Source organism: Pieris rapae, chromosome 5 (genome assembly GCF_905147795.1).
Source record: "Pieris rapae chromosome 5, ilPieRapa1.1, whole genome shotgun sequence".
Lineage (NCBI taxonomy): Eukaryota > Metazoa > Arthropoda > Insecta > Lepidoptera > Pieridae > Pieris > Pieris rapae.
In genome coordinates this window covers 9681510-9703000 of record NC_059513.1, presented here as the reverse complement: position 1 = coordinate 9703000, position 21491 = coordinate 9681510, and the positions used below count along the sequence as shown (strand labels likewise).

The window sequence follows — 21491 nt, the reverse complement described above, 5'->3', positions numbered from 1 at the left end:
AATATTGAATTTGAATATTTAACACAAAAAAGATTAGTAATATTGATATATAATATAAGAGTAAATAACAGGTTAGGTTATTTTATTAGAACAAGGGGCAAACGGGCAGAATACAACACCAACAAATACCACCCTATTTCAACTTTCATTCTTTTGACAATCTCTTCGCCTAAAATATATACCGTTGGTAAAACAATTAAATTTTATGATTCATAACGTCATAAGTACAAAGTTTCCTCTTCCTAATCTTATGTAACGAAATATTTAATGTAATCGTGATATGCGATTACCTTCACTCACCTTTATATTTAAATATAATGAAATCATTATATAATTTTAATAATCTCAACCGGAATGTGTTTCGCACATAAATAAATAACGTGTTTTATAAATGAGTACAAAAACGATAAGAAAAGATTATATATATACGGCATACCCATTCCTTGTAGTCTGTTTAAATATAAGTTAAGGTGCAAATTTGTGGGCTGACCTTTAAATATTTATTTCTCAATTTTCATAAACAGTGGATGAATGTATGTGTAACATACATTACGTACATTGTAGTCTGACAGCAGCGATTAAACAATCTCCATCGAAATTTAGCCGCCTGTTAAACAAATCACAAGTTACGATATATTATAATATTTCATTACAAGTGCGGAAATCCTGTCATTGCAAAGAGTTCCGACAAATTTGACAGTCGGAACAACTCAAAACTGATATTGAAAAAAATTAGTAGCTTCTTTTTAGAAATATTTGCATGAACCTGATACATGAGCCATGAAACATGAACCATAATATTTTTTTTGTAAAAACTTCGTGGTTGTTTTTTTTTTCTTTTTAATAGACATTGTTTTGGCAGTTGGCGAAGAAAACGCACGAGTGCACGAAATGTAAAGAAAAAGCACGAGCGTGTAATAGACCACATCCCGAACGCTATGCGTCCCTGCAATACGTTACTTTTTGAGCAACTGTATTAAAAAGGTTTACTATAATGTAACAGATTTTTGTTGTATTTTAGAAATTTAAGATCAAGATTTGAAGACATGACAGACTGCGCGATTTGAAAAATAATTCAACGCAGAGCGCACTAATCCTGAAAATTCCGGTAATGCACTTCTGAGGCTTCTGGCATGAGCTGTATCACTTAACATGGTGAGCCTTATGTCTATTAGCCCTTTGTTTCATATAAAAAAAACTTATACTAAGTTACTAAACTTCATAGTTAATAAAGGAAATATTATTTGGTTTAATAAAACCAGGTGTTGCCTACAGACCAATCAATAATTTTGAGGTGCAAATTGGCTCAGCCCTCAGAACAAGGAACCTAGCATTACACAATTTAATAAATTGCATTGAAAGTTGCAACCCACTTCAATACGAAAGTACCAGCTTTCGAAATATCTAAATCGGACCCTTTCACAGGCAATATCTGTGAAACTGGTAGAAGCTTTCCGGTTTCATAACGAACCTCGGTTATCTAAGCCTATTTTAAACCAAAACCGGCTCTGTAACAAACTTTCAATTATTAGAAAAATAAATAATTCAGTTAAATAATATCAATATAAAACTATTAATTTCAAATAAACTTCTGCCTGTGTACTTGAACCCAACGGCTGAAGAGTCAGTCTCAACTCCAAACGGAACAAAATCGAAGGGAGGAAGAATGAGCCTATTATTATTTTCCTGCTCTGTGGCCGCCCCAGGTTCTTTGCTTGTCCGAGACAGGTGCGACTGCGCTAACGAGTCCACACAAGTCAAGCCTACACTATCATGATAACTTAAAAAGTCTAGAACTTGAAGGATTGGTTTAAACTTCTTAAAATTTAGCAAATTGTTCGCAGTGTTGTTTAACTAAGCATAAAAAGTCAGGCGCTATTATTCGTTTTTATTCCAATAGAAAATGTCTTAATGTTCTGCAAATACAAAATACTCGCTATGTTTTAATTGTAAAATATAATTCAAATGGAAAGTGCTTTACAACCTAATGACCTAGAATACAATCGAAAGTGACTTTCTAAGCGTGATCGATATCAATACTTAATGCTATTGTCCGGTATTCATTACAGTTATTGTTAGAAATTGTGGCGCCCTGTGTCATGCTTAAGCATTCTTGTATAATTAACTATAGTACATGTACTGTGAAACATGTATTCAATTGACCAATCACGTTTAAACTTAGCTTTTTATCAATTCGATTTTTGTGTTTAATGAAAGAAGTATGCTATGTCGTATGTACCAAATAAGGCACAAATGTTATGAGTATAATACTAATATAGTACTATTGTGACCTTATTAGAGCAAAAACCTTTTATTTTATTTGGGTAAAAGATGTCACTTTACAAAAAGCCTTTCACAAAAATACGCCCAAGAGTTATTGATCGTTTTAATATTAATTTCGGTGTCTGCGTAGTTGCGAACTTCGTCTACCCTTGTCTTAACCTTTAGACTTGATTATGTTCAGAATCTTGTTTTACGAAACGTCTCGTACATAATATTACACCGACTATGGACACGTAAATACACAGTTATATCAGCATAGACTTAAATTAACTTATGGATGTTTATACATATTATATATGAGAGTTTTTTAAGCCGGCTTTTTCTCTCGGCCAACACCCTCTGTCTTCTTTGCCGATGAGTAGGGATGCCAACAGGCTCGAATTGAATGACGTGGAATAAGTGATACCATGATGATCTTATGTTCCAAATTAAACGTATTTTATTTTCTTTTCTATCCAATTGCGGTTGAACGTTTAGTTTCACACGTATTTTGGAAATATGGCATATTCAATAACATATCAACGACTTTAGGATTTTATTAGTGAAATCGGCTCGATCCTGAGTTTATTTGTTGCAAATCACCAATTCAAAATAAAAAGGTTGAGAAGTCGAGAGACGCTGGTTCTCTACGCGTTTTTAGTCGCCTAACCGCTCGACACAGATATTTTTTAATAAAGCATTCAATGAAAACGTGGTAATATTAAAGGTGCTATACGGTGGATGTATACGTTGTAATATATGTCAGAGCCATGGCTTTACTGACAGCTGCTATGTTATTAAACGTTACAGCCAAATTTACATCACACAACAATCCATTCATATGTTATTTAATGCCAATATTTTTTAAAATAGGACGGGGGCAAACGGTGGGGGAAACTTACTTGATGTTGAGTGATACCGCCGCCCATGGACACTGGCAATGCCATAGGACTCGTAAGTTTGTTGCCAGCCTTTTAAGAATTGGCACGGTCTTTTCTTGAAGAACTCTAACGCCCGAACAATAAAAATAAAAATTTATTGAGATAGGTTAAGGGGTTTGGGCGAAAGTCGTATTGGTTCGGAAATACTTAATCGGGCAGCAGGTTTTTCCACACATGGTTCCATATTGCCAGATCTATAAATTAATGACTATTTGATAGTCTATAATACATCAGTTTTATTAGATTACATAGTCATCTCTCCGCGTCATATTTGTTATTATAACGTACGCTTAAAAGTTCATTGTGACATAATATATGTATTTAAAATAGAACAGATTGTCTATAATAGGTTGAAAAATAGAGCTTCGTAGGATTAATAACAAAATGATGCTTTAACTTTAAAATGTATTAAATACAAGATTTTTAAACGTGTTGCATTGTTTTATGCTTGTTTGAATGCTGAGCAGAGCTCTATTTATGAGGCGACGGTGTTTTTTGTAATCCGAATGGGAAAATTGATTCAAGAAATATTAAAATTCTAGTAGAATTTTTGACGTAAAATGTCAAATTATAATTTTTTTTTACTTAAATAAAAATTGATTCCAAATGTAAAGTAATCTACTGTTATGTCTAAACAACATATTCTATTGATGACAATAACAATAAAATAAAGATTATGTAAAATATTCTGAAGTTACGTAATGTAAAATGGATAAATAGAAAACAAATTTTGTACCCCTAATGTTGCCATTATAAAATAGTAATTAAAAAAAATGTACTTATTAATGAGCTGAAGACTACTACTGATTACAGATAACAACTAAATTAGGTTAGTATATACCTTTACCTAATTTAGTTGTTATCTGTAGTGTACTTAAACTAAACAAGTGTTAATGGACAAAATCAATTATCAAAATAATTTAATTTAAATTAGTAATTAATATTTTTTATAAACTAAATTATTAATCTCAATCTCTACAATGGTACAATTACATATAATTATTGTCTTAAGAATTTACCAAATACGTGGAACGAAGGTACAATATGACTAACAAATGATGAATGCGTCAAAGTACTTTACGTATGATTAAATAAAGCTTTCGTTGCAATACATTTCATTTGCAATGAATCATCGTGAAAGTGCTTCGAACAAATTGTGTTTCGAACAATACGAGAGCTGTTTAAAGAGTTTCACTTGCGTTGTATACAGTGCCAAAAGTCTCAACATCTAAATAGCTTATGGCAATTTAAATAAAAAAAATCTCGCAATCAGTTTTTATACCTTTATTTACTAACCTTACAACAACCCCTTATATATGAAAAATCTCTTATGTTTTAAATATTAGATTGATATGGCCATCGCATGAGACAATGTATCTGCAAGTAATACATATTATATTTAATTAGTTTGTTTAGTCACTTTAAGCAGTGTTGGCCTAGTGGCATCAGCATACGGCTTCATCCCCGAGGTAATAGATTTGGCTGTGCCCCAATGGACTTTTGTGTGTTAAATACAATTTACAATTCGCTCAAACAGTGAAACTGACTTGCCTTAGACCCAAAAAAGTCGACGGCTTGTCTGGCACAGGAGCCTGATTACCTACTTGCCTATTAAATTGACAAATGGTCATCAAACAATTACAGAAACCTCACCCAGACCTGGAAAGGTTGTAAGCGCCACTGTTTCTTTCAGTGGGTTTAAAAATTAATGGATACTAGTTTTGTTCACAAGTTCTCCGTCTGCAAAGTTTCGGCCGTGCCGTTTTTCGCTTGACTTGGAGATAGAATATACGAATAAAACATTTGTATGTCATTCCTAGCTGTGCTCCGGAGTTCATTTGGTCATAGGATACCTTAAAACCCTTTAAAATGTGTGACGCTAAAACCTCTTAATCTTGGCCTCAGATTTCTTTATCTGTTTCGTGATCTCAATAGTCAAGGCGTTATTTAAACGCACGACCTTAATGTTGAGAGGTACACGCGTAAACGACTAGGCCACTGCACCTCTTTGGATTTATAATATCAGTATTGACTATTAATAAAAAAACTCATGACTAAAACAAACTTCAACGGATTTCTTCAAATTCCTTACAAGAACAGTATAAAATATTAAACATTCTGATAGCATTTTCCTTATATGCAATTTATGTATAGGATATACTTCGATATGTATCATATACAGAAAGGAGTTTGACCTTAAGAGGTTATATGATATTCTTAAGCCGATCTTATTACATAAATGTTACGGGTATAGCATAGTACATGACGCTGATGAAGCCTCATAAAAGTAATAGACTATGTAATTAACAGTACTAGCTTGTGCCTGCAGTTTCACTCGCACTGGATAAAGGCTAATAAACGTTTAATTTATTTATCTAACAGGAAAGACTTTTTATGCAAAATGTCATGCCTTTTTTGTCTATTAACATTGACATTTATTAATGTAAAATTGAAAATAAATAATTCTGTTATAAATGTACATAACATAGCACCAAATATAAATTGTTTACAATTTTCTTAAACTACATAGTAATAATAAAATATGTGTATATAATGTTTTATTTTAAATGTTACGAAGCACATACTGACGCCGCTATCTATAAATTAATACTTATATAAACAACAATAGCAAATACAGGAATTATTTATCTTAATGTAACTCTTATGTATTTTTATTAAATTGATAAAAATAACATTTCCGGCGAAATTAAGTTTATATTGTTCACTTTAATTACTCATTGTTTTTCGTCACTCATAAACTACGTCAATCCAAATAGTGACAAAACTCGAAAAAACAATGACATTGAGACATGCTAGGATACCTAGGCAATAAAATAAATTTAATTGCTGTGAGACGAATCATTTACCAAGCCAATTATTCAACAACACAGGACTAATATAAAACAATTTTTTTTCAGAGCAAACCGGCAGTACATCTGCCAGTAATTAAAAACTGTAAACATAATAAAAAAAAGCTATTGGAAACAGCACGAAAAGAAACAAAACTGGATTCCTTGCACTAGATTTTAGAAATATTTTAATTAAATAATTAATAAAAGGCTTCGCTGCTAATTAAGAATTGATAAAACAATGAAAGAAGCCGCTAAGCAAGGTAACAACTACCTTATCAGCGCTAAAGCAATAATTTGATTCCTGAAATACTGCAAAAAATTACTTAATGCAGTATGAATCTATGACCGGTACTACCAACCGGCTTCCAAAGATCCCCTAGTTTTTACATTAAACGAATACATTATCTTCTAAACTATTGAAAAGAAAAATAACATTATTCCCGTATCGTTCAATTTTACTTAGAAATTCTTCTACCTACAGACATCGCTGCTAATGGCATCCGAATGCAATTCAAAATAGCTTAACACGGAACAAGGAAACGTGCGACGTCGTGGGATTACATTTAATAACTACACTTCAAATATGGCAATAATTTCTATTAAATATAATAATGGATGATTATATATTATATTTATCCGCATACTTGAAAATATACTCAGATAATTAAGTAAAAGTTCCAACCGCAATGTATAAGCGATATGACGACTATAATCTAAGTTATAACAGAAGTAAAACTAAGTAAATAATACGTAAATTAATGTATTGAGATCCCGACGATTCTAAATGCATTAATGAATCTCAATCGCACGAGATCACGCCAGTGTACCGATTCAAAGTTAGAATTCTGTAGAAACATTGGGATTATTCCCGTCGACGAGCGGACGATTACTTTAATCTTTAGACTCTCGACGAAAACAATACGATATACTGCAACCAGACTCGTAATCGTGCTTTGTTTCACGTTTCTCACATCAACACTTACTAGTTACTACCCAAAACCTCAGTTATGTATCGCACCCGGTCGTACAATGACCACTATATAATATTGCGGAATATGGTTAAAAGTACGAATGAGCAGCATGAGCTCACACCACATATCACAAACAGCACACAAAACACATTCGAATCAGGAATTATTTAGTTAAATAAAATTCATATTTTTTTATTAAGTTTTTCCTTTCTAAGTTTCTTAAATGATTGAGCCTTTTTATATCTATTATTTTCTTTATTTAGCTATAAAGCTGATTTATACTAAACTATAGATTCTTTTCAAATCTACAGTTCAATTATTCTTTGTTGTATATTATTTAATTTAGCTTTGTACGAAATAAAAACCTGATAAACTTAACAGCTTTTTACTTTAAACATTAATTCGCTATAATTGTATGATATCCCGTGACTTGATTTTTCAGGTTGTTTTAATTAACTTACATTTACAGCATACTATGTCAAGTTTTACATAAAAATCTATACACAGATGATCTTTCGAGTCTGACAAATCGATTTTGAAGTTAAACGGATGCCAGTTTCCTTCTAGTGTGCATAGATCTAGAAATCCAGTCGCCAATTGTACGCATAATATTGTAAGTATAATATATTTGTTTTGTTATATTACGATAGTATATCCTCGACACCCGCCGTGCCACAACTAAGTGTTACGCGCACCACCACTAGGTGGAACCAGCTGCCAACTAAAGTATCTCCGACTCAATTCGACTTAGATAAAAATAAAGGTTACCGTAATAAATTAGCAATGTTTAGCTGTCGTAATAAAATTATTTTATACTTCGCATATTTCGACGATTAATAGATATACGAGTACGTTTCGATGTAGTTGACGTTTTATGTGAATTAGGCTACGTTTAACGTGAGAACCGACTTTGACCGGCATTTGATTATCTTTTGTCTTATCATTACCACACTTTATTAACTGTGCCTTATCGAATAAAAGTAAAGGTTATCTAATTATTTATGCAATTTTTTTATTAATTTGAGAGATTTGTAACTGCATATTTCACAATATTTTTAAGGTTGTGTATGTAGGTATACGTTGTTTGAGAGATTTGATAAATCACACTTTTTATATTGGACACGAATGTTGTCTTGTTATATATATTGTTGTCAACTGCGGCTCGAACTTCTTCAGCAGCAGAGCTGGGTGGGTTATACCCAATACCGTTACTCAGATGGTGAAATTTTCACGAATCACTCAAAAGTAATTTTTTCTCAATATTTTTATAATTATGTATTTTTAAAAAAACCTATTTTTTAAATATTTTAAACTTAATGCTTAAATTCATATAATAATAATTTCATACAACAAATGGATAGAAATTACGAATGGTTTATTTAATTATAAAGAAATTCGCCTTTAATGTTAGTAAATGACAATGGCAGCCGATACCAGCGCCACTGCTCCGAGTTCCGACATATATATTTCACTTAAAAGCAAAAAATAAAACCCAAAATATAAAAATGGTATTTAGACAAGTATATACATATTATATTTGTCAACCCAATTAAATAAATAGTCAACGCAAATATACCAAATCATTGTTTCCATTAACAAAGGTAATCTGACCTGAAATGTCACCCTTTATTCGCTTATAAAGGATATTGTAAAGTTATTTCTGTCACCGATTCATCTTTGGCCTTGAACAACTTCCCTTTCTCTCACATGAAACGTCGCCTTAACAAATAATATGTAAATTTACATTGTCACAAAATAGTGATACATATCCATTGAATTATTATTATCGAATTGTGTGCATGTATTCACATAAAATGAACGTTTAGTTCTTTTTAGTCCATTCCCTGAATTTAAAGCCCAAGATTAACTCCTGATTTTAATTCTTCTTCTTTAAGTGCCTCTCCATTACTGGAGGTTGGCCGTCAGTTTTCTGAAACGAATCTCGTCCTGCGCCAGATGTAGCAACTCTTCCGCATTTTCAATACCCGTCCACTCTCTAACGTTGCGAAGTCATGATTTCTTCCTTCGACCAACACGCCGTTTACCCTGGATTTTAATTAGTTGAAGGAGGTGGTAGCGGTCATGGCGCAACACGTGGCCCAGGTACGCAACTTTCCGCTGTTTAATGTTTAATGTCATTTTAATTACACATCTATTATATCGTCAACTCATAGATATTATAGATAGGCATAAGAACGTCGACATCGCAAGGTTAGCTGACAAAAATTCGACAGCGTAAATTAAAATAGCCTGAATAAGTAGGAAAAAAGGGGGCCGCATCTTAGGATAGAAAAATTGTATACCTTCCATATTGTATGTAAACTTGTTGCGATGAAGGCTAATTATTTGATATTAATCTATACTAATATTATAAAGAGGAAAGGTTTGATTTTTTGTTTGTTTGTTTGTATGAATTGAATAGGCTCCGAAACTACTTGGCAGATTTGAAAAATTCTTTCACTGTTGGAAAGCTACATCATTCCTGAGTGACATAGGCTATATTTCATTTTCAAAAAAATAGGCATCCTTACTAAAATTACGATAACATTAACATTTGTTTATTATTTGATACAATTCTAACAGATGGCGCTGAGTTAAAGGTAGTAGTTTGGCAAGACGACGTTTGCCAGGTCAGCTAGTATATTATATCTTTAAACGAGCAATTCTTGAATATATATATATATATAATTGGAATCTCGGAATCGGCTCCAACGATTTTCATGAAATTTAGTATACAGAGGGTCTCGGGGGAGATAAATCGATTTAGCTAGGAATAATTTCTAGAAAATGTCATTTTATTTGTGTTTTATCAACTTAAACATAGAATTGCTCCTTTAAAGATGTCAGTCAAATGAAAACTTAAATATGAATATAATTATCTTATTTCGCTAATTATATTCATATTTCATAATTTTATTAGTAAGTATGTAATTCGTACTTAAATAAAATTTTTAAAAAACACGATTTATAAAAAAAATACCGAGCTAAGCTCGGTCATCCAGGTCCTATATATTATATTTATATTTATGGTTCAGTATCAGTTGGTTCATATATATCATAGTAATGGTGCGCGGATAAAACTGCCTTAAAAACGCTTAGTTGTGGAACAACGGACCTCAAGGTGATACGGTTGGAATTCCGTATACTGCCTCGACGTCGGATGATGAGCAGGTATAAATCTTTTTTAAGACCATTTTTGTAACTGTCTCAGACCTAACCATTACTAGTTAGGAGCCTGGGATAAAGCAATTCCCTATTACTAAATTATTATTAAAATAATGTTCACACACTAACTATTAAAAGCGAAGTACCATGCAGTCATAAGCTGCGCATACTTGACAACAAGAACATTTTACGTCAAAAAAGCGAATAGAACTAATTAGCATACAATAGCAGCTCAGTTAAAACATAAATAGTCAAGGACGCGACTAATTATAGTTAATACACTTAATTGATTAGACTATATATTAATGAACTTTTATTACGTAACGTAACGCAACGTAACGTAACAGGAAATTTGTTTACATTATAAAGCTATAGGGTGGATGAAATGGCATGAATTTTTTAAAAAAAGTTTCCCACAAAGGCAAAATCAAATTCTATTCATTAATTACCTAAAGTCTGTTATGTCTGCTCTATATTTTATATAGACCAGGGGCTAGATAGGAGGCTAATTTTATGTACTAATTTTATGATACCGATGCCCATGGACATTAAGATAAACATTCAGAGTCGGCTTAACGAGAACTGTCAAAACCCATTACGACTTTGACTAGATATATAAAGGTGTTTGCGATCGCCGATAACAAAACAAACATGTTATTTTAGGTCCTTATATATCATTAATCAAAACCAACAAACAAAGACCTTGAGAAGCGCGTAGGCCGGAATCGATTTTCACATCGTAAGAGAACACGTGAATAAACCAAACGTGATCAAAACAATACAATGTATATCACGTTAATACAATTAACTACTAATTATAGGTTTATAATGCAAAATAGAACATTGGCCTAACTGGCTTGATGGATATTTCTTTTTACATGTGCAACCCTAACTCGTAAAAGAAAACATCGTGAGGAAACCTTGGACCCAAAATTGATGGTGTCGGTCACGCATGTAAGACTGATCACCTGATATTACATATGACAGTATAGGCACGTACAAATTGCGCCAAGGGCAAAAACGCCGCGAATCTTTGGGGGATTGAGGCAATACTTCGCGGCTGACGAAGAAATGTCCGATAAACGTGTGCCATTAACAAGCGAGTGTTGAGTGAACACATAGAAGACGAGAGAATAATATAGAAAATAACAAAGAAGAGAAGATAGAGTATATTGCTCTGTTGAGCTCTATTGAATTGTACCCCAAAACCCTCAAGAACTTAGTAGTGTAGAGGTAAGGAAAAATTGTACTCTCGTTTATACATGATATGAACACACGACCTTAGGATTAAGAGTCGCACGCTCTATCGAAACGTTTGCATATATAAACAATAGTATATAATGCTTAAGTAAGCCGCAGCGATTTAGCTATAAATCTTTCAAATCACGTACTTCAAGCGAAAGCAAATAACGACAAATGCAATCCTTATATAACAAGCAAACCATAATGCTTTCGAAGAATGTCCGTGACTAAACAATTGTAGATCACAAAACAGTTGAAACATGACAATGAAATACATTTTAACATTAGAAATAAACTAACTACTTACGCAAACTAAATACTTACGCAATATTTTATTATAATACATACAGCGCACACAATTATTAATTAAAATACGCCGGTGACCCCCAATCGGGATCCGCTTTAGGAGACCACAAAGTAGTCTCAAATTAAGCAATGAAATAAATGCTAACATAATAATTTCATTGCAGAAGACGTAATTTTTCATACCACAACTTGACCCTTACCTTACCAAAGGTATGCTTAAACGAAGGCGTTATTTCGTGATTACCCTCGAAATAATTGTTGCTCTATATAAAAGTTTAATAATCTCAAAGGAAGCGGTTCAGAATATTACGCAGAAATCATTTAAGATTCCACTAACCTATGCTCGCCTTGACTGTATTGTGGCAAGATTTTTTCAACAAGAATCGTTATTTCCATTTACATAAAACCATTATGAATGAAATCCTTTCTCAGGCAACGACCCATCTGTTAGTGACGGCCGTAGAAAAATAAGTAGTTTTTGCCTTAATCGCAATTGTATACACGCTGAGATACAGAAACTTATAACACCTAAAATATGAATTGGGAAGCTCGAAAAGTTATACCAAAAATCTCCAGCAAACAACTGTATTTATAAACATAGTGAATAAAATACTTAATTTTTCTTCAATTTCACAATCACGTGCAACTTATTAAAATCAATTCAAATCGTGAATAACGTTTATTGTAATATCTCGCTATGCAATAAATAATGTTAGATTCTAGTTTCAATGCGTCAGATATCATTTCTGGTTTGCATATAAATTATTCATGGTTTCCTATGACAATCATAAAATGGAGATTTATCATGTCACCGCGAGTCGCGACTTCGGAATGGTGTAAGTTTTATTAATGAAAAAAAATCGAAATTCGAACCAAATCGACTAAGGGTCCTTCAAGAAAAGAGCGTACAAATTCTTAAAAGGCCGGCAACGCACTCGCGAGCCCTCAAGCATTGCGAGTGTCCATGGGTGGCGGTATCACTTAACATCAGGTGAGCCTCCTGTCCGTTTGCCCCGTTCTATAAAAAAAAATCGGAATTCGTCCAATTTTCCAGGTGGTAGGTATTTAAATTCATTAAACATTGCATTACAAAACAAGTTTTTATAAGCAGACTTAAATATTAAGGCCGAGTAAACTTATAACTACTAGGCGATTGACAGATTGTATATATGTAAATAAAAAACTATACTATTTGATACTAGTCATAATAATATGTTGTAATACAAAACGTGTAGTATTAATTAAATTAAAATTTAAATTAGCGATTTGTATCATTTAATACAAATAAATATGACTATGCCGATCGCAAATACGTGTTAATATTATATTTTTTGGGTAACATTTCCTTGTATCTGTAAACTTAACTGTTTAAATATGACTTGCAATTTTAAGCGATATTATCTCATTTATTCAACTTATATAAGCGCTGGCCTTAAAAATAAGATACACCTAATTACATCACATCTTTATACAATAAAAGAGTTTGACCTATGTGTCCTTCGTATATAACATGTAATAATCTATACTATCTATACTAATATTATAAAGAGGAAAGGTTTGATTTTTTGTTTGTTTGTGTGTTTGTATGAATTGAATAGGCTCCGAAACTACTTGGCAGATTTGAAAAATTCTTTCACTGTTGGAAAGCTACATCATTCCTGAGTGACATAGGCTATAGCCTATTTTTTTTGAAAATGAAATATATTTCATTTTCAAAAAAAATAGGCATCCTTACTAAAATTACGATGACATTAACATTTGTTTATTATTTGATACAATTCTAACAGATGGCGCTGAGTTAAAGGTAGTTTAGTTTAGGTCCGTGTCGTGGTACCAACGTTTCACATAAGTTCTCCTACGGTTTCCCTTGATTAATTTACTACTATGTAATATAACAAAAACCTTAGCCACAGCAACGCTTGGCCGAGTCTGCTATATAACATATGAAAAAGAGACCTACAGCCCCATGTGCAGAGGCTGGAATCAGTCACCCACGTAGTCAGGGAATGCGAGGCTGTGGCTAAACAACGTATAGAAATCCTAGATGGGGGAGATCTAGGCTTCACGCCGTAGACTTCTGTTCTTCTGGAAGGAGCTTAGGACACAACGGCCTAGTGCGACTCTACTGCGGAAACACCAACCTTTAACATGTGAATAAGGACGAATACGTTAAAACTATAACTTATATAAGTGAAACCTATCGTGGATACATCTAATGTGTTGTTTTATGTTTTATTTTTAACTTTATTTTTATTGTATAGATGTATCTGTTTTGTTTCCAAATAAATAAATAACTAATAATATCGAAAAAACGTTTTCGTTTCAAAAGCGTATCGTTTGTGCTATAATAGAACATAAATAACACTAATATATTATTGTAATTAATATAAACAAGGAAATCGATAGTAGTCGTAAGAATGACTTGCAAAAGTTCAAGTTAAGACATGTAAGCTTGTAGGCTGTAACAGGTTTTTGAAATAATTTATTAATAACAAAAAGCCTATAAAAGCATAATCTTCTTACGTATTATATTGATTGGAGGCAAATAAGTATTGTATTTTTAGCTCCTAATTATTATTACTTTAACCAAAAGGTTAACAAAACATAAATTTACATGAATTACAATCAAGTATCAACAATAATTATGACTAATAAGAAATATTACGTTGCCTTAATTTTACAATACTAGTATAGCTACAACTAAGGTAATTATTACGATCAGTCTTAGTTTCCGAGAAACCCCACAATGGGTGAGTTTATATCCGCTCATCAAAAGAAATAATCTAAATGCACTTCTGTAACTTAAAATTTTTTATTTTATATATTTATTTATCCTTTATTACATTATACAAAAACATACACATAACAAAAATATAAAAAAAAAACAGTTTACAAAAGATTTAAGGCAACGGGCGGCCTTATCGCTTACAAGCGATTTCTTCCAGGCAACCCGGCCGTATTTATATTATTGACGCCGGCGCTGCTACGACTATTTTTCTTGAATTATAATTAATTTTTATGCTTATCTTGCCTAAGCCGCGTACAAATTATTTGAAGAGGACTATTAAGTATGAGTGTTCGTTTCATTTTTCTCACTCAGGCTTTCTTAGTATTATAAGCGTTGCGCTTAACTAAATCATGGGAGAAACGCTCCGAGAGTATAGCCAGACGTAGGCACTCCTCTTCAACTGTTACAATGCTTTGATTCGTTACATAGTACATATATAATATAATTAACATTTAATTATTTCGCTTATCTTGTATTGTGGTACGCGAGTGGTTATTACAGTGTAAAACTAAAATCCTCTATTATTTAAAGCATCTCGGTAACCCGAAATTACTGTCTTTAATTAATGAATTTAAAAGGGAATTAAAGATATACATCAGAGTCTAGCTGCTGTCATGCTGTCTGAAAGCGACGTCCATATCGTTCGTATTATAATATTAAGTTTTTCTGGTAGAAAAATTATCCTTTTTTTAATAAGAAATAAAGTTCTTTAAAACAAAAAACAAAACAAAACAAAAATCATTTATTCATATAGGTAACATAATGTACACTTATGAACGGTAAAAAAAAGAAATATCCCCTCGCCATATTTTAGGGATAGAGACAACCCGACGCATGGACGCCGCCACAAGCAATGACATTTAAATGATAGTTTAAAAGGTGATATTTGACAGACTATCCTTTAAAGTTTAAACAAACCTTATGACTGCCGCATACAATATTTCACCTCCATGACCGATACTTGCTAAAACACGTAAAAAATATATCCACAAAATTATATACAATCTAGTATTCAAAATACAACGAGACACATTTGATATTTGAATGCCAAAATCGCGTTAATTCCCTTAATAATATTTAATTTCATGAGGCGATTTCATCACAATGAAACCACATAATTATAACTGACGTACAAAAAATAATATCTGTTATTACAAACCAAAATCTATACGATAAAAAACCAATCAAATTAAACCAATTTGCTTAAGTGAAGACAAAACAATATTAAACGTCTTTTGTAGGCATTATTCTGTGTGACACACGTATTACGATTATTCAGTGAAACTCGACTATATTAAAATGAAATTCGTTTGCAACATAAAATCAGTTTCCTACATTCGTTGTTTCTTCGGTTACAGCGGCCTATCTCTAATGACGGGACTTTCGTTATTTAAATACCTTCCGTTTTCCCTCGCTATATATATTTATCTCGAGTATATTTACGATGGTGATACAATTGTGATAATGCATTACAGCCGTACGATGGAAGTCGTTTTTCTCTTCCTAATATCGTTTTATACTGAGGAGAGATATTTCTTTAAGTACTTTGAGTTCGATCCACAAATCGATTATCAAAAATATGCAAATAGATATTCCAAAATACCCAAGATATCCATTGCGTACGTCATCTTATCTTTCGTTTCTGTGATAGTATTTACTGTTTCCGGTTCGAATCGTTATACACCAAATATAACCCGTTTCATATCAGACGTAGGCCGTCTGCCGATATTGATGATAGTTCTACTCCATTGGATGCGATTTAAAATATTTTGCGAGAATTTAAGTCGGCAATTAAGCAATTCTGTTAAACTCGATATTAGACAGATATTGGACAAGTACGATGCAATTCACGAACGGTTCAATGAAGTCGGATTTCCTGTAAAACTTATGGTAACGTCTTCTTAATAACTTCTTTATCATTTTGGTACAGTCAAAATGTTGGTTTACTATCGTGCTCTTAGTTAAGTAATGGTATTATTATTATTTAGTATCCTTAAAGTCAACATTTATTAGAGGATTTGCTTAGAAAACATCCAAATATATAATGCTTCATTTCAGGTACTAATCTTTGCTATTTTTGGAATTATGACAATGGTCATACATGAATACCGGATGATCATGATTGCAAATGAAGAAAGTAATAATTTTTATACTAATAATAAAAATCTAGTATCGTAGTCTTCATACATATCGAAGTTTCGTTTTATGAACACACAATAAAGGAACAGTCTGTGGTGTTTAATTTATATTTTCATAGCAATTCTATGTCTGACTCAAAAAATTCCGATTTGGAAATTGCATCTTCGGTTTTATTATTTTAGTATCGGTATGGTAGGCAATCAAAATTACAGATATCTAATGTAACTTAAATGCATTATAAAATATATAGTTTCAGGTCGCTCTTCTTTAATAATATGGTCATTCGTTCGTGTATTACATAATCTAATGCTATCATTTAGCGGTGCAGCCTTATTTGAAGTTTGCTCATACGAATTGGATCAAATAAAACTGCGCATCGTCAGCAAAATTATTACACTTTCAGGTAATTTCTTGAGATTCCAGAATTAAATTTTAAGCAATTTCGCTAGCATAAATATATGCTTTATGTTTTAAGTTAAACTAGTCAAGTTCTGCAAAAAACCCTTCTTCTTTTAGTCGGTATCAACTCCGGGGAAATAAATACAAATAATATAACTTTTTCTACAGCTGTTTGACATTGAACCACCCCTCGAAACGTCGGAAAATCTTAAAATTATGTAAAATAATCATAAGTTTACAATAATACATAGCTTCAATCCGTTAAAAAACTGCCTTTTTTAAATTTACGTTTTTGTTACAGATGAAAGACAAAAGGCGGACCTGAGACAGCTTTTGGAATATTTAACCATGAATCCAATGAAATTCAGCGCATTTAGTATCATACCATTTAATATGCGGTTCCCCTTGCAATTTCTATCTCTTAGCCTAAATTACTTCATTTTCATGTTACAATTGACATTCTCTACTAAATGAATACAATTTGTTTGATAAACGTTACCGGAAAAGTGAAAAATATAGGGAATAATCACTAGTCCTTTTATTATCTGCCACTACGTAATCGGGGGCACGGTGATGCCATACGACTGAGCATTTTCGGATAACTCCCGAATGTCAAAAACGTTAATCATTAACGATTTTGATATACCGGAGTCGTGCGCTTAGATTTGACTCTGAATCTAAATTTGCCTATTACATTAATATTTACGTACATAAGTTACTGTGGAATTTTCTGTTGAAGAGGTTGTCAACCTATATAAAACAATTTATATGCTTGATGCACATAAGATTTTACCACTAATTTTAATATTAAAAACGCGTTTAAATATAATTGTATTGAGAATAAATAAGTGTTCATGATATGTATGGTGTTATTTTTTTCAACGTAATTCCATTCACGTATTTAATAACGATCAAAATACTTTATCACTCTATTAAGACATTAAGGATACCGGAATGTCTAAGACCCAAATATGTGTGAGGCACAAAAGGCACATCACCTATGTACATGCCTAATAAGAAAGACGAAAACAAATAAATAAGGTAGCATAGTTATGGATAATTAAAATCGAATATTTCATTGTTAGACAGTTAAAGTTACTCTATAGGTAATAAAAATTGAATAGTTTTGAAAAAATATGTATATATATATATGTCGTCCATCATTTGTATAGCTTGAAAACACAATCCATTCCATAGAATTTAAATTCAAATGCTATTGATTACATCGTACATTGGAATAATAATTATAGAGGTGTTAGACAACCGTAATTCTAAACTAATTAAGTTGATATACCATAGATATTGGCCATTAAAATATACGTTATTTTCCTGATACACAGATATTTATCAGTGGTGTTATAGAATTTTTAATTACAAAACCGTGAAGCCCTTGTCATTCCTCGTTAGACGTCGTGAACAATGGGTTCCAAAAGGGTTTACAACCTAAAATCGATAATGATAACAAGAATGATGTTCGGCCTATACAATGAGTGGTTCGGTAATAGGTGGCTGCTTAAGATTTATTGCTGCTTATCTGTTACTGTGCAAACCTACTTTTTTATAATCAGTCAAGTCACTAGCGAAAACAAGTTGATTTATTCGTTTAGTTTTAGATTTCTGGCCACATTCATCAGTGTTGTACCCGGCTTCATCTTGTCCATCATTACCGGCGATCGTTATCTTTTTTCGTATTGCGAATGGAATGAGTTGACCGACTCGAGTTTTTACGCCAAGAGGTTCTTCAAAAGACATCAGATCATGTTCAACGCTGTATTTGCGTTTATAATTATCTTCTATATCCTATACTTCGTCTGTCTTTACGTATTCATTTCTTTTGAGTACATGGGTGTGGTCCTTTTTGTTTTAACAGTCATTATAAGATTTATGATTGAATTTCAAAGGCTTCCCATATATTTAATATTTTCCTTATTATATTGCCGAGTGAAGATCTTTCAGAAAAGTGTTTGTACAAACTTAGGTGAAAGTGAGTTTCAATTACATCATCATCGACAAGTCTATTCAAAAATTATAGATCAGTTTAAGAAAGCTTCGCCGGCTTTAACACTTTTGGTATGTTCAGAGCTTTTTAAATATACTTACCTACTGTTTTACTTTATATAATTCAATTTCAGTTATCTATTTTCAGACCAGTGTACTAATAACTTTTGTGTTCCTGGATACGCTTCTTATTGAGTATTTCGTATTAAATTTTGTGGTAAATATACTTTCATTACAAATGTTTGTTATTACTAATTCCTTATAAAAGTTTAACTATTTATACGTATGGTTGGTATATATCCTTTGAATTGCTTATTTGGTAATTACGTCAACAGTATTATTTACTTTAATACACATATTACTCACATTGTCTATGATTGAAAACGAAATGCGATTTCGAGGAATTCAACAAAAACTTGCAGTAAATCTGCTTATGTACTACTGGAACGGTCCCAATGTAAAATGTATGCCCATGCATCATCAGTTCATTAAAAATTCAATTATACATTACGCTTCTTAATAGCTTTCAGGTAGAAATATGACAATATTTCAAAGCAGCTTTCTAGTATGGAGAGCATTGTTCAACCATGCTTCGTTATTGTTTCCTGTAATCCTCATGGAACATATCGCTGATCTCCAAGAGCGAATAAAAATTCGCCTCGTCGATCAAGAAATTATAGCAACAGGTTTGATTAACCTCTTAATAAAAATTAAGTATGTCTCAGTGCAATCATTTTATTTAGAAGACTCGTTTTGTGTATGTATTTGTCGCAACCAACTAGCTTAATTAGTCGTTCAATTGACGGCCTAGCCTTTTAACTAAACGGCGCCGTTTAACTAACAGCCTGAAATATATTCAGCCGTAGCGTGTGTTACAACATTTAATGCTTGTGCCATTCGTACGATAAAGTTATTATTTGGCAGAAATAAAATAGATGAAGGATATTGACAGTTTCGTTTCGAGTGGCAGAAGGTGGAATTAAATTTAAATTAACAGTCAACAGGCTAGGGAAGTAAAGAAACGTCATCGATCCAAGTCATTTGCCTCGCTGTTTGATCTACTGACTGAATTTCTTAAAAGGCCGCTAGTTAAACGGTGCCGTTTAGTTAAACGACTAGGCTGTTAATAGAACGGCTAATTAAGCTAGTTGGCAGCGACATATACACTTCTAAATAATCATTTCTGTATGAGTATCTATGATAGAATTTTGTTACTTAAGATAATTTGTCCAAATGTTTTGTTCCAGATGAAAATCGCATCGCAGATTTGAGAAATTTCTTGGTATTCATGAAGGAGAGACCAATCGCTTATCGAGTTTTACGTGCCATTCCCATAAGTTTTGCATTGCCTATCGGCTGTTTGATACTCAGTGTGGACTACATCGTTTTCTTTCTTCAATTATAAACATCATGTTCTATATAGCGATAATAATTATTATTTATTCATGTATATGCTGGCGTGGTGTCATATTTTGGGTAAGTTAGATTTAGTAGTGGACAAAGATAACATGATACAAAAATTATTAAAATAATCCTTGTCTTCAACAACTTGGTTGACTAGAATAATTATATTAACGATAAAATATTATAAATAAAGGATCCAAAGAAAGTCATCGAACTTAAGTGATGTTTTAATAATTAATACTTTCTTTGATATGAAATAATGAATACTGATTTCTTAGTATTAAAAGTAATATTTCTTCATCATATTGAAAAACATTTAACCCTTTTAAGTTCCATATATTCCTATTTTAATTTTCAATTCAAAATTCGGAATGCGAACATATACAATAATTATCTTTATATGGCATGGATATAGGCTATTAGAATGTTTTATATTTTCGATACGAATCGGTGGAGTTACAGAATAAATAATTGCTGTTACATAGTTACAACAAGTACCATTTGTGTCAGTTCTAAACTTTAAAAAAAACTTAATACTATGTTTAGACTCATCAATGCTTAAAGTAGTTTGTAGAAACTTAATAATAATTGTTTCAACCATGAATTTTCCTTCTAAAATATTAGTAGAAATGTATAGAAATAATTCTTATTTTAACAATTTTATATATCTACCTTTTAACATAGAGACAATGTTCAATATTAAAAATTTAGTAAATGTATAAGAAAAAGAAATATAACTCAATCTCCAACAAAACCCAGAATATAAAATACATATTAAACAAGATATTCGTTATACTTAATTTTAGTACCAGTAAAGACAACAATTACAATAACATACGATATTTACGTCAATCTCTGACGAAATATATATATATGCTTCCCGTATAATGCCATTTTGCTACCATATCTTAAACGAGTTGGTCAGTTATAAACAAAACATTAAAATTACCCATATACATAACTGGACAAGTGTTATACAATTATTTTCCTTTATTGCATCATACCACTCTGGTGTTTATCACGA

At 32.0% G+C, this 21491-nt stretch overlaps 1 protein-coding gene and 1 long non-coding RNA gene across 2 annotated transcripts in view; one reads left to right on the top strand and one right to left on the bottom strand.

Annotated features, from left to right (window-relative positions):
* Positions 1-21491, bottom strand: part of LOC111003539 (protein fem-1 homolog CG6966) — a 70504-nt gene that overhangs the window by 25542 nt on the left and 23471 nt on the right. The gene's annotated exons all lie outside the window — the stretch shown is intronic.
* On the top strand, positions 16239-17925 carry LOC123689190. Its single transcript, XR_006750225.1, has 4 exons — positions 16239-16417; positions 16586-16664; positions 16917-17069; positions 17367-17925. It is a non-coding gene; the product is annotated as an uncharacterized LOC123689190 (long non-coding RNA).